This window comes from Cherax quadricarinatus, chromosome 98 (genome assembly GCF_038502225.1).
Source record: "Cherax quadricarinatus isolate ZL_2023a chromosome 98, ASM3850222v1, whole genome shotgun sequence".
Classification (NCBI taxonomy): domain Eukaryota; kingdom Metazoa; phylum Arthropoda; class Malacostraca; order Decapoda; family Parastacidae; genus Cherax; species Cherax quadricarinatus.
Window position 1 is genome coordinate 320059 of NC_091389.1, and position 13035 is coordinate 333093.

Here is a 13035-nt window from a genome sequence, read left to right on the forward strand (position 1 = left end):
TCTCCCACATACATGGGAGACAACAAGACTTGGGTGTTTTTCCCACATACATGGGAGACAAGACTTGAGTGTTTCTCCCACATATATGGGAGACAACAAGACTTGGGTGTTTCTCCCACATACATGGGAGACAACAAGACTTGGGTGTTTTTCCCACATACATGGGAGACAAGACTTGGGTGTTTCTCCCACATATATGGGAGACAACAAGACTTGGGTGTTTCTCCCACATACATGGGAGACAACAAGACTTGGGTGTTTCTCCCACATACATGGGAGACATCAAGACTTGGGTGTTTCTCCCACATACATGGGAGACAAAAAGGGTGTTTCTCCCACATACAAGAAAGACCTGGGTGTTTCTTCCACATACATGGGAGACAACAAGACTTGGGTGTTTCTCCCACATACATGGGAGACAACAAGACTTGGGTGTTTCTCCCACATACATGGGAGACAACAAGACTTGGGTGTTTCTCCCACATACATGGGAGACAACAAGACTTGGGTGTTTCTCCCACATACATGGGAGACATCAAGACTTGGGTGTTTCTCCCACATACATGGGAGACAACAAGACTTGGGTGTTTCTCCCACATACATGGGAGACATCAAGACTTGGGTGTTTCTCCCACATACATGGGAGACAACAAGACTTGTGTGTTTCTCCCACATACATGGGAGACAACAAGACTTGAATGTTTCTCCCACATTCATGGGAGACAACAAGACTTTGGTGTTTCTCCCACATTCATGGGAGACAACAAGACTTGGGTGTTTCTCCCACATACATGGGAGACAACAAGACTTGGGTGTTTCTCCCACATACATGGGAGACAACAAGACTTGGGTGTTTCTCCCACATACATGGGAGACAACAAGACTTGGGTGTTTCTCCCACATACATGGGAGACAAGACTTGGGTGTTTCTCCCACATACATGGGAGACAACAAGACTTGGGTGTTTCTCCCACATACATGGGAGACAAGACTTGTGTGTTTCTCCCACATACATGGGAGACAAAAAGACTTGGGTGTTTCTCCCACATACATGGGAGACAACAAGACTTGGGTGTTTCTTCCACATACATGGGAGACAACAAGACTTGGGTGTTTCTCCCACACACATGGGAGACAATACTTGGGTGTTTCTCCCACATACATGGGGGACAACAAGACTTGGGTGTTTCTCCCACATACATGGGAGACAACAAGACTTGGGTGTTTCTCCCACATACATGGGAGACAACAAGACTTGGGTGTTTCTCCCACATACATGGGAGACAACAAGACTTGGGTGTTTCTCCCACATACATGGGAGACAACAAGACTTGGGTGTTTCTCCCACATACATGGGAGACAACAAGATTTGGGTGTTTCTCCCACATACATGGGAGACAACAAGACTTGGGTGTTTCTCCCACGTATATGGGAGACAACAAGACTTGGGTGTTTCTCCCACATACATGGGAGACAAGACTTGGGTGTTTCTCCCACATACATGGGAGACAACAAGACTTGGGTGTTTCTCCCACATACATGGGAGACAACAAGACTTGGGTGTTTCTCCCACATACATGGGAGACAACAAGACTTGGGTGTTTCTCCCACATACATGGGAGACAACAAGACTTGGGTGTTTCTCCCACATACATGGGAGACAACAAGACTTGGGTGTTTCTCCCACATACATGGGAGACAACAAGACTTGGGTGTTTCTCCCACATACATGGGAGACAACAAGACTTGGGTGTTTCTCCCACATACATGGGAGACAACAAGACTTGGGTGTTTCTCCCACATACATGGGAGACAAGACTTGGGTGTTTCTCCCACATACATGGGAGACAAGACTTGGGTGTTTCTCCCACATACATGGGAGGCAAGACTTGGGTGTTTCTCCCACATACATGGGAGACAAGACTTGGGTGTTTCTCCCACATACATGGGAGACAAGACTTGGGTGTTTCTCCCACATACATGGGAGACAACAAGACTTGGGAGTTTCTCCCACATACATGGGAGACAAGACTTGGGTGTATCTCCCACATACATGGGAGACAACCACCACTCAGTGCACACTGTATCAACACTTTTATTAAGTGACCACAATATGTACATAACTGTGCCTTTTTCCACAGTAGGCCTACTGTCTTTACTGTAGGCCTGCTGTCTTTACTGTAGACCTGCCGTCTTTACTGTAGGCCTGCTGTCTTTACTGTAGGCCTGCCGTCATTACTGTAGGCCTGCTGTCTTTACTGTAGGCCTGCTGTCTTTACTGTAGGCCTACTGTCTTTACTGTTTGTAGGCCTATTGTCTTTTTTGTTTATAGGCTTGTCTAATATTTGAAGGATTACTGTCTTCAGTGTTTGTAGGCCTGTCTTTTTGCAGGCCTGTCTTTCTTTTTAGGCCTACTGTCTAATATTTGTAGGCCTACTATTTTTAATGTTTGTAGGCCTACTGTTTTTAATGTTTGTAGGCCTGTCTTTTTAGGCCTACTGTCTAATGTTTGTAGGCCTACTGTTTTTAATGTTTGTAGGCCTACTGTCTCTGCTACTTTAGGTCTACTTGGTTTGTGCTACATACTGTTAGCAGTGAATGTTAACTGTTAGCAGTGAATGTTAACTGTTAGCAGTGAATGTTAACTGTTAGCAGTGAATGTTAACTGTTAGCAGTGATTGTTAACTGTTAGCAGTGAATGTTAACTGTTAGCAGTGAATGTTAACTGTCACCAGTGAATGTTAACTGTTAGCAGTGAATGTTAACTGTCACACGTGAATGTTAACTGTTAGCAGTGAATGTTAACTGTTAGCAGTGAATGTTAACTGTTAGCAGTGAATGTTAACTGTCACCAGTGAATGTTAACTGTTAGCAGTGAATGTTAACTGTTAGCAGTGAATGTTAACTGTCACCAGTGAATGTTAACTGTCACACGTGAATGTTAACTGTTAGCAGTGAATGTTAACTGTTAGCAGTGAATGTTAACTGTTAGCAGTGAATGTTAACTGTTAGCAGTGAATGTTAACTGTCACCAGTGAATGTTAACTGTTAGCAGCGAATGTTAACTGTTAGCAGCGAATGTTAACTGTTAGCAGTGAATGTTAACTGTTAGCAGTGAATGTTAACTGTTAGCAGTGAATGTTAACTGTTAGCAGTGAATGTTAACTGTCACCAGTGAATGTTAACTGTTAGCAGTGAATGTTAACTGTTAGCAGTGAATGTTAACTGTTAGCAGTGAATGTTAACTGTCACCAGTGAATGTTAACTGTTAGCAGTGAATGTTAACTGTTAGCAGTGAATGTTAACTGTTAGCAGTGAATGTTAACTGTCACCAGTGAATGTTAACTGTTAGCAGTGAATGTTAACTGTTAGCAGTGAATGTTAACTGTTAGCAGTGAATGTTAACTGTTAGCAGTGAATGTTAACTGTTAGCAGTGAATGTTAACTGTCACCAGTGAATGTTAACTGTTAGCAGTGAATGTTAACTGTTAGCAGTGAATGTTAACTGTCACCAGTGAATGTTAACTGTTAGCAGTGAATGTTAACTGTTAGCAGTGAATGTTAACTGTTAGCAGTGAATGTTAACTGTTAGCAGTGAATGTTAACTGTTAGCAGTGAATGTTAACTGTTAGCAGTGAATGTTAACTGTTAGCAGTGAATGTTAACTGTTAGCAGTGAATGTTAACTGTTAGCAGTGAATGTTAACTGTTAGCAGTGAATGTTAACTGTTACCAATGAATGTTAACTGTTAGCAGTGAATGTTAACTGTTAGCAGTGAATGTTAACTGTTAGCAGTGAATGTTAACTGTTAGCAGTGAATGTTAACTGTTAGCAGTGAATGTTAACTGTTAGCAGTGAATGTTAACTGTTAGCAGTGAATGTTAACTGTTAGCAGTGAATGTTAACTGTTAGCAGTGAATGTTAACTGTTAGCAGTGAATGTTAACTGTCACCAGTGAATGTTAACTGTTAGCAGTGAATGTTAACTGTTAGCAGTGAATGTTAACTGTTAGCAGTGAATGTTAACTGTCACCAGTGAATGTTAACTGTTAGCAGTGAATGTTAACTGTTAGCAGTGAATGTTAACTGTCACCGGTGAATGTTAACTGTTAGCAGTGAATGTTAACTGTTAGCAGTGAATGTTAACTGTTAGCAGTGAATGTTAACTGTTAGCAGTGAATGTTAACTGTTAGCAGTGAATGTTAACTGTTAGCAGTGAATGTTAACTGTTAGCAGTGAATGTTAACTGTCACCAGTGAATGTTAACTGTTAGCAGTGAATGTTAACTGTTAGCAGTGAATGTTAACTGTTAGCAGTGAATGTTAACTGTCACCAGTGAATGTTAACTGTTAGCAGTGAATGTTAACTGTTAGCAGTGAATGTTAACTGTTAGCAGTGAATGTTAACTGTTAGCAGTGAATGTTAACTGTTAGCAGTGAATGTTAACTGTTAGCAGTGAATGTTAACTGTTAGCAGTGAATGTTAACTGTCACCAGTGAATGTTAACTGTTAGCAGTGAATGTTAACTGTTAGCAGTGAATGTTAACTGTCACCAGTGAATGTTAACTGTTAGCAGTGAATGTTAACTGTTAGCAGTGAATGTTAACTGTTAGCAGTGAATGTTAACTGTTAGCAGTGAATGTTAACTGTTAGCAGTGAATGTTAACTGTTAGCAGTGAATGTTAACTGTCACCAGTGAATGTTAACTGTCACCAGTGAATGTTAACTGTTAGCAGTGAATGTTAACTGTTAGCAGTGAATGTTAACTGTCACTAGTGAATGTTAACTAGTGAATGTTAACTGTTAGCAGTGAATGTTAACTGTCACCAGTGAATGTTAACTGTTAGCAGTGAATGTTAACTGTCACCAGTGAATGTTAACTGTTAGCAGTGAATGTTAACTGTCACCAGTGAATGTTAACTGTAAGCAGTGAATGTTAACTGTTAGCAGTGAATGTTAACTGTTAGCAGTGAATGTTAACTGTTAGCAGTGAATGTTAACTGTCACCAGTGAATGTTAACTGTTAACAGTGAATGTTAACTGTTAGCAGTGAATGTTAACTGCCAGCAGTGAATGTTAACTGTCACCAGTGAATGTTAACTGTTAGCAGTGAATGTTAACTGTTAGCAGTGAATGTTAACTGTTAGCAGTGAATGTTAACTGTTAGTGAATGTTAACTGTTAGCAGTGAATGTTAACTGTTAGCAGTGAATATTAACTGTTAGCAGTGAATGTTAACTGTTAGCAGTGAATGTTAACTGTCACCAGTGAATGTTAACTGTTAGCAGTGAATGTTAACTGTTAGCAGTGAATGTTAACTGTTAGCAGTGAATGTTAACTGTTAGCAGTGAATGTTAACTGTTAGCAGTGAATGTTAACTGTTAGCAGTGAATGTTAACTGTTAGCAGTGAATGTTAACTGTTAGCAGTGAATGTTAACTGTCACCAGTGAATGTTAACTGTTAGCAGTGAATGTTAACTATCACCAGTGAATGTTAACTGTTAGCAGTGAATGTTAACTGTTAGCATTGAATGTTAACTGTTAGTAGTGAATGTTAACTGTTAGCAGTGAATGTTAACTGTTAGCAGTGAATGTTAACTGTTAGCAGTGAATGTTAACTGTTAGCAGTGAATGTTAACTGTCACCAGTGAATGTTAACTGTTAGCAGTGAATGTTAACCGTTAGCAGTGAATGTTAACTGTTAGCAGTGAATGTTAACTGTCACCAGTGAATGTTAACTGTTAGCAGTGAATGTTAACTGTTAGCAGTGAATGTTAACTGTTAGCTGTGAATGTTAACTGTCACCAGTGAATGTTAACTGTTAGCAGTGAATGTTAACCGTTAGCAGTGAATGTTAACTGTTAGCAGTGAATGTTAACTGTCACCAGTGAATGTTAACTGTTAGCAGTGAATGTTAACTGTTAGCAGTGAATGTTAACTGTCACCAGTGAATGTTAACTGTTAGCAGTGAATGTTAACTGTTAGCAGTGAATGTTAACTGTTAGCAGTGAATGTTAACTGTTAGCAGTGAATGTTAACTGTTAACAGTGAATGTTAACTGTTAGCAGTGAATGTTAACTGTTAGCAGTGAATGTTAACTGTCACCAGTGAATGTTAACTGTCACCAGTGAATGTTAACTGTTAGCAGTGAATGTTAACTGTTAGCAGTGAATGTTAACTGTTAGCAGTGAATGTTAACTGTCACCAGTGAATGTTAACTGTTAGCAGTGAATGTTAACTGTTAGCAGTGAATGTTAACTGTTAGCAGTGAATGTTAACTGTTAGCAGTGAATGTTAACTGTTAGCAGTGAATGTTAACTGTTAGCAGTGAATGTTAACTGTCACCAGTGAATGTTAACTGCTAGCAGTGAATGTTAACTGTCACCAGTGAATGTTAACTGTTAGCAGTGAATGTTAACTGTCACCAGTGAATGTTAACTGTTAGCAGTGAATGTTAACTGTTAGCAGTGATTGTTAACTGTTAGCAGTGAATGTTAACTGTTAGCAGTGAATGTTAACTGTTAGCAGTGAATGTTAACTGTTAGCAGTGAATGTTAACTGTTAGCAGTGAATGTTAACTGTTAGCAGTGAATGTTAACTGTTAGCAGTGAATGTTAACTGTCACCAGTGAATGTTAACTGTTAGCAGTGAATGTTAACTGTTAGCAGTGAATGTTAACTGTTAACAGTGAATGTTAACTGTTATCAGTGAATGTTAACTGTTAGCAGTGAATGTTAACTGTCACCAGTGAATGTTAACTGTTAGCAGTGAATGTTAACTGTTAGCAGTGAATGTTAACTGTTAGCAGTGAATGTTAACTGTCACCAGTGAATGTTAACTGTCACCAGTGAATGTTAACTGTTAGCAGTGAATGTTAAGTGTTAGCAGTGAATGTTACCTGTCACCAGTGAATGTTAACTGTTAGCAGTGAATGTTAACTGTCACCAGTGAATGTTAACTGTTAGCAGTGAATGTTAACTGTCACCAGTGAATGTTAACTGTTAGCAGTGAATGTTAACTGTCACCAGTGAATGTTAACTGTTAGCAGTGAATGTTAACTGTTCGCAGTGAATGTTAACTGTTAGCAGTGAATGTTAACTGTTAGCAGTGAATGTTAACTGTCACCAGTGAATGTTAACTGTTAACAGTGAATGTTAACTGTTAGCAGTGAATGTTAACTGTCAGCAGTGAATGTTAACTGTCACCAGTGAATGTTAACTGTTAGCAGTGAATGTTAACTGTTAGCAGTGAATGTTAACTGTTAGCAGTGAATGTTAACTGTTAGCAGTGAATGTTAACTGTTAGCAGTGAATATTAACTGTTAGCAGTGAATGTTAACTGTTAGCAGTGAATGTTAACTGTCACCAGTGAATGTTAACTGTTAGCAGTGAATGTTAACTGTTAGCAGTGAATGTTAACTGTTAGCAGTGAATGTTAACTGTTAGCAGTGAATGTTAACTGTTAGCAGTGAATGTTAACTGTTAGCAGTGAATGTTAACTGTCACCAGTGAATGTTAACTGTTAGCAGTGAATGTTAACTGTTAGCAGTGAATGTTAACTATCACCAGTGAATGTTAACTGTTAGCAGTGAATGTTAACTGTTAGCATTGAATGTTAACTGTTAGTAGTGAATGTTAACTGTCACCAGTGAATGTTAACTGTTAGCAGTGAATGTTAACTGTCACCAGTGAATGTTAACTGTTAGCAGTGAATGTTAACTGTCACCAGTGAATGTTAACTGTTAGCAGTGAATGTTAACCGTTAGCAGTGAATGTTAACTGTTAGCAGTGAATGTTAACTGTCACCAGTGAATGTTAACTGTTAGCAGTGAATGTTAACTGTTAGCAGTGAATGTTAACTGTTAGCTGTGAATGTTAACTGTCACCAGTGAATGTTAACTGTTAGCAGTGAATGTTAACCGTTAGCAGTGAATGTTAACTGTTAGCAGTGAATGTTAACTGTCACCAGTGAATGTTAACTGTTAGCAGTGAATGTTAACTGTTAGCAGTGAATGTTAACTGTCACCAGTGAATGTTAACTGTTAGCAGTGAATGTTAACTGCTAGCAGTGAATGTTAACTGTTAGCAGTGAATGTTAACTGTTAGCAGTGAATGTTAACTGTTAGCAGTGAATGTTAACTGTCACCAGTGAATGTTAACTGTCACCAGTGAATGTTAACTGTTAGCAGTGAATGTTAACTGTTAGCAGTGAATGTTAACTGTTAGCAGTGAATGTTAACTGTCACCAGTGAATGTTAACTGTTAGCAGTGAATGTTAACTGTTAGCAGTGAATGTTAACTGTTAGCAGTGAATGTTAACTGTTAGCAGTGAATGTTAACTGTTAGCAGTGAATGTTAACTGTCACCAGTGAATGTTAACTGTTAGCAGTGAATGTTAACTGTTAGCAGTGAATGTTAACTGTCACCAGTGAATGTTAACTGCTAGCAGTGAATGTTAACTGTCACCAGTGAATGTTAACTGTTAGCAGTTAATGTTAACTGTCACCAGTGAATGTTAACTGTTAGCAGTGAATGTTAACTGTCACCAGTGAATGTTAACTGTTAGCAGTGAATGTTAACTGTTAGCAGTGAATGTTAACTGTCACCAGTGAATGTTAACTGCTAGCAGTGAATGTTAACTGCTAGCAGTGAATGTTAACTGTCACCAGTGAATGTTAACTGTTAGCAGTGAATGTTAACTGTTAGCAGTGATTGTTAACTGTTAGCAGTGAATGTTAACTGTTAGCAGTGAATGTTAACTGTTAGCAGTGAATGTTAACTGTTAGCAGTGAATGTTAACTGTTAGCAGTGAATGTTAACTGTTAGCAGTGAATGTTAACTGTTAGCAGTGAATGTTAACTGTTAGCAGTGAATGTTAACTGTCACCAGTGAATGTTAACTGTTAGCAGTGAATGTTAACAGTTAGCAGTGAATGTTAACTGTTAGCAGTGAATGTTAACTGTTAGCAGTGAATGTTAACTGTCACCAGTGAATGTTAACTGTTAGCAGTGAATGTTAACTGTTAGCAGTGAATGTTAACTGTTAACAGTGAATGTTAACTGTTATCAGTGAATGTTAACTGTTAGCAGTGAATGTTAACTGTCACCAGTGAATGTTAACTGTTAGCAGTGAATGTTAACTGTTAGCAGTGAATGTTAACTGTTAGCAGTGAATGTTAACTGTTAGCAGTGAATGTTAACTGTTAACAGTGAATGTTAACTGTTAGCAGTGAATGTTAACTGTTAGCAGTGAATGTTAACTGTTAGCAGTGATTGTTAACTGTTAGCAGTGAATGTTAACTGTTAGCAGTGAATGTTAACTGTCACCAGTGAATGTTAACTGTTAGCAGTGAATGTTAACTGTTAGCTGTGAATGTTAACTGTCACCAGTGAATGTTAACTGTTAGCAGTGAATGTTAACCGTTAGCAGTGAATGTTAACTGTCACCAGTGAATGTTAACTGTTAGCAGTGAATGTTAACTGTTAGCAGTGAATGTTAACTGTCACCAGTGAATGTTAACTGTTAGCAGTGAATGTTAACTGTTAGCAGTGAATGTTAACTGTTAGCAGTGAATGTTAACTGTTAGCAGTGAATGTTAACTGTTAACAGTGAATGTTAACTGTTAGCAGTGAATGTTAACTGTTAGCAGTGAATGTTAACTGTCACCAGTGAATGTTAACTGTCACCAGTGAATGTTAACTGTTAGCAGTGAATGTTAACTGTTAGCAGTGAATGTTAACTGTTAGCAGTGAATGTTAACTGTCACCAGTGAATGTTAACTGTTAGCAGTGAATGTTAACTGTTAGCAGTGAATGTTAACTGTTAGCAGTGAATGTTAACTGTTAGCAGTGAATGTTAACTGTTAGCAGTGAATGTTAACTGTCACCAGTGAATGTTAACTGTTAGCAGTGAATGTTAACTGTTAGCAGTGAATGTTAACTGTCACCAGTGAATGTTAACTGCTAGCAGTGAATGTTAACTGTCACCAGTGAATGTTAACTGTTAGCAGTGAATGTTAACTGTCACCAGTGAATGTTAACTGTTAGCAGTGAATGTTAACTGTTAGCAGTGATTGTTAACTGTTAGCAGTGAATGTTAACTGTTAGCAGTGAATGTTAACTGTTAGCAGTGAATGTTAACTGTTAGCAGTGAATGTTAACTGTTAGCAGTGAATGTTAACTGTTAGCAGTGAATGTTAACTGTTAGCAGTGAATGTTAACTGTCACCAGTGAATGTTAACTGTTAGCAGTGAATGTTAACTGTTAGCAGTGAATGTTAACTGTTAACAGTGAATGTTAACTGTTATCAGTGAATGTTAACTGTTAGCAGTGAATGTTAACTGTCACCAGTGAATGTTAACTGTTAGCAGTGAATGTTAACTGTTAACAGTGAATGTTAACTGTTAACAGTGAATGTTAACTGTTAGCAGTGAATGTTAACTGTCACCAGTGAATGTTAACTGTTAGCAGTGAATGTTAACTGTTCGCAGTGAATGTTAACTGTTAGCAGTGAATGTTAACTGTTAGCAGTGAATGTTAACTGTCACCAGTGAATGTTAACTGTTAACAGTGAATGTTAACTGTTAGCAGTGAATGTTAACTGTCAGCAGTGAATGTTAACTGTCACCAGTGAATGTTAACTGTTAGCAGTGAATGTTAACTGTTAGCAGTGAATGTTAACTGTTAGCAGTGAATGTTAACTGTTAGCAGTGAATGTTAACTGTTAGCAGTGAATATTAACTGTTAGCAGTGAATGTTAACTGTTAGCAGTGAATGTTAACTGTCACCAGTGAATGTTAACTGTTAGCAGTGAATGTTAACTGTTAGCAGTGAATGTTAACTGTTAGCAGTGAATGTTAACTGTTAGCAGTGAATGTTAACTGTTAGCAGTGAATGTTAACTGTTAGCAGTGAATGTTAACTGTCACCAGTGAATGTTAACTGTTAGCAGTGAATGTTAACTGTTAGCAGTGAATGTTAACTGTTAGCAGTGAATGTTAACTATCACCAGTGAATGTTAACTGTTAGCAGTGAATGTTAACTGTTAGCATTGAATGTTAACTGTTAGTAGTGATTGTTAACTGTCACCAGTGAATGTTAACTGTTAGCAGTGAATGTTAACTGTCACCAGTGAATGTTAACTGTTAGCAGTGAATGTTAACTGTCACCAGTGAATGTTAACTGTTAGCAGTGAATGTTAACTGTCACCAGTGAATGTTAACTGTTAGCAGTGAATGTTAACCGTTAGCAGTGAATGTTAACTGTTAGCAGTGAATGTTAACTGTCACCAGTGAATGTTAACTGTTAGCAGTGAATGTTAACTGTTAGCAGTGAATGTTAACTGTTAGCTGTGAATGTTAACTGTCACCAGTGAATGTTAACTGTTAGCAGTGAATGTTAACCGTTAGCAGTGAATGTTAACTGTTAGCAGTGAATGTTAACTGTCACCAGTGAATGTTAACTGTTAGCAGTGAATGTTAACTGTTAGCAGTGAATGTTAACTGTTAGCAGTGAATGTTAACTGTTAGCAGTGAATGTTAACTGTTAGCAGTGAATGTTAACTGTTAGCAGTGAATGTTAACTGTTAGCAGTGAATGTTAACTGTTAGCAGTGAATGTTAACTGTTAGCAGTGAATGTTAACTGTCACCAGTGAATGTTAACTGTCACCAGTGAATGTTAACTGTTAGCAGTGAATGTTAACTGTTAGCAGTGAATGTTAACTGTTAGCAGTGAATGTTAACTGTCACCAGTGAATGTTAACTGTTAGCAGTGAATGTTAACTGTTAGCAGTGAATGTTAACTGTTAGCAGTGAATGTTAACTGTTAGCAGTGAATGTTAACTGTTAGCAGTGAATGTTAACTGTCACCAGTGAATGTTAACTGTTAGCAGTGAATGTTAACTGTTAGCAGTGAATGTTAACTGTCACCAGTGAATGTTAACTGCTAGCAGTGAATGTTAACTGTCACCAGTGAATGTTAACTGTTAGCAGTGAATGTTAACTGTCACCAGTGAATGTTAACTGTTAGCAGTGAATGTTAACTGTTAGCAGTGATTGTTAACTGTTAGCAGTGAATGTTAACTGTTAGCAGTGAATGTTAACTGTTAGCAGTGAATGTTAACTGTTAGCAGTGAATGTTAACTGTTAGCAGTGAATGTTAACTGTTAGCAGTGAATGTTAACTGTTAGCAGTGAATGTTAACAGTTAGCAGTGAATGTTAACTGTTAGCAGTGAATGTTAACTGTTAGCAGTGAATGTTAACTGTCACCAGTGAATGTTAACTGTTAGCAGTGAATGTTAACTGTTAGCAGTGAATGTTAACTGTTAACAGTGAATGTTAACTGTTATCAGTGAATGTTAACTGTTAGCAGTGAATGTTAACTGTCACCAGTGAATGTTAACTGTTAGCAGTGAATGTTAACTGTTAGCAGTGAATGTTAACTGTTAGCAGTGAATGTTAACTGTTAGCAGTGAATGTTAACTGTTAACAGTGAATGTTAACTGTTAGCAGTGAATGTTAACTGTTAGCAGTGAATGTTAACTGTCACCAGTGAATGTTAACTGTCACCAGTGAATGTTAACTGTTAGCAGTGAATGTTAACTGTTAGCAGTGAATGTTAACTGTCACCAGTGAATGTTAACTGTTAGCAGTGAATGTTAACTGTCACCAGTGAATGTTAACTGTTAGCAGTGAATGTTAACTGTCACCAGTGAATGTTAACTGTTAGCAGTGAATGTTAACTGTCACCAGTGAATGTTAACTGTTAGCAGTGAATGTTAACTGTTAGCAGTGAATGTTAACTGTTAGCAGTGAATGTTAACTGTTAGCAGTGAATGTTAACTGTCACCAGTGAATGTTAACTGTTAACAGTGAATGTTAACTGTTAGCAGTGAATGTTAACTGTCAGCAGTGAATGTTAACTGTCAGCAGTGAATGTTAACTGTTAGCAGTGAATGTTAACTGTTAGCAGTGAATGTTAACTGTTAGCAGTGAATGTTAACTGTTAGCAGTGAATATTAACTGTTAGCAGTGAATGTTA

At 38.0% G+C, this 13035-nt stretch overlaps 1 protein-coding gene across 2 annotated transcripts in view; it reads left to right on the plus strand.

The window, feature by feature from the left end:
• Nucleotides 1-13035, plus strand: part of LOC128702590 (WD repeat and SOCS box-containing protein 1-like) — a 484629-nt gene that overhangs the window by 282019 nt on the left and 189575 nt on the right. The window lies entirely within an intron of this gene.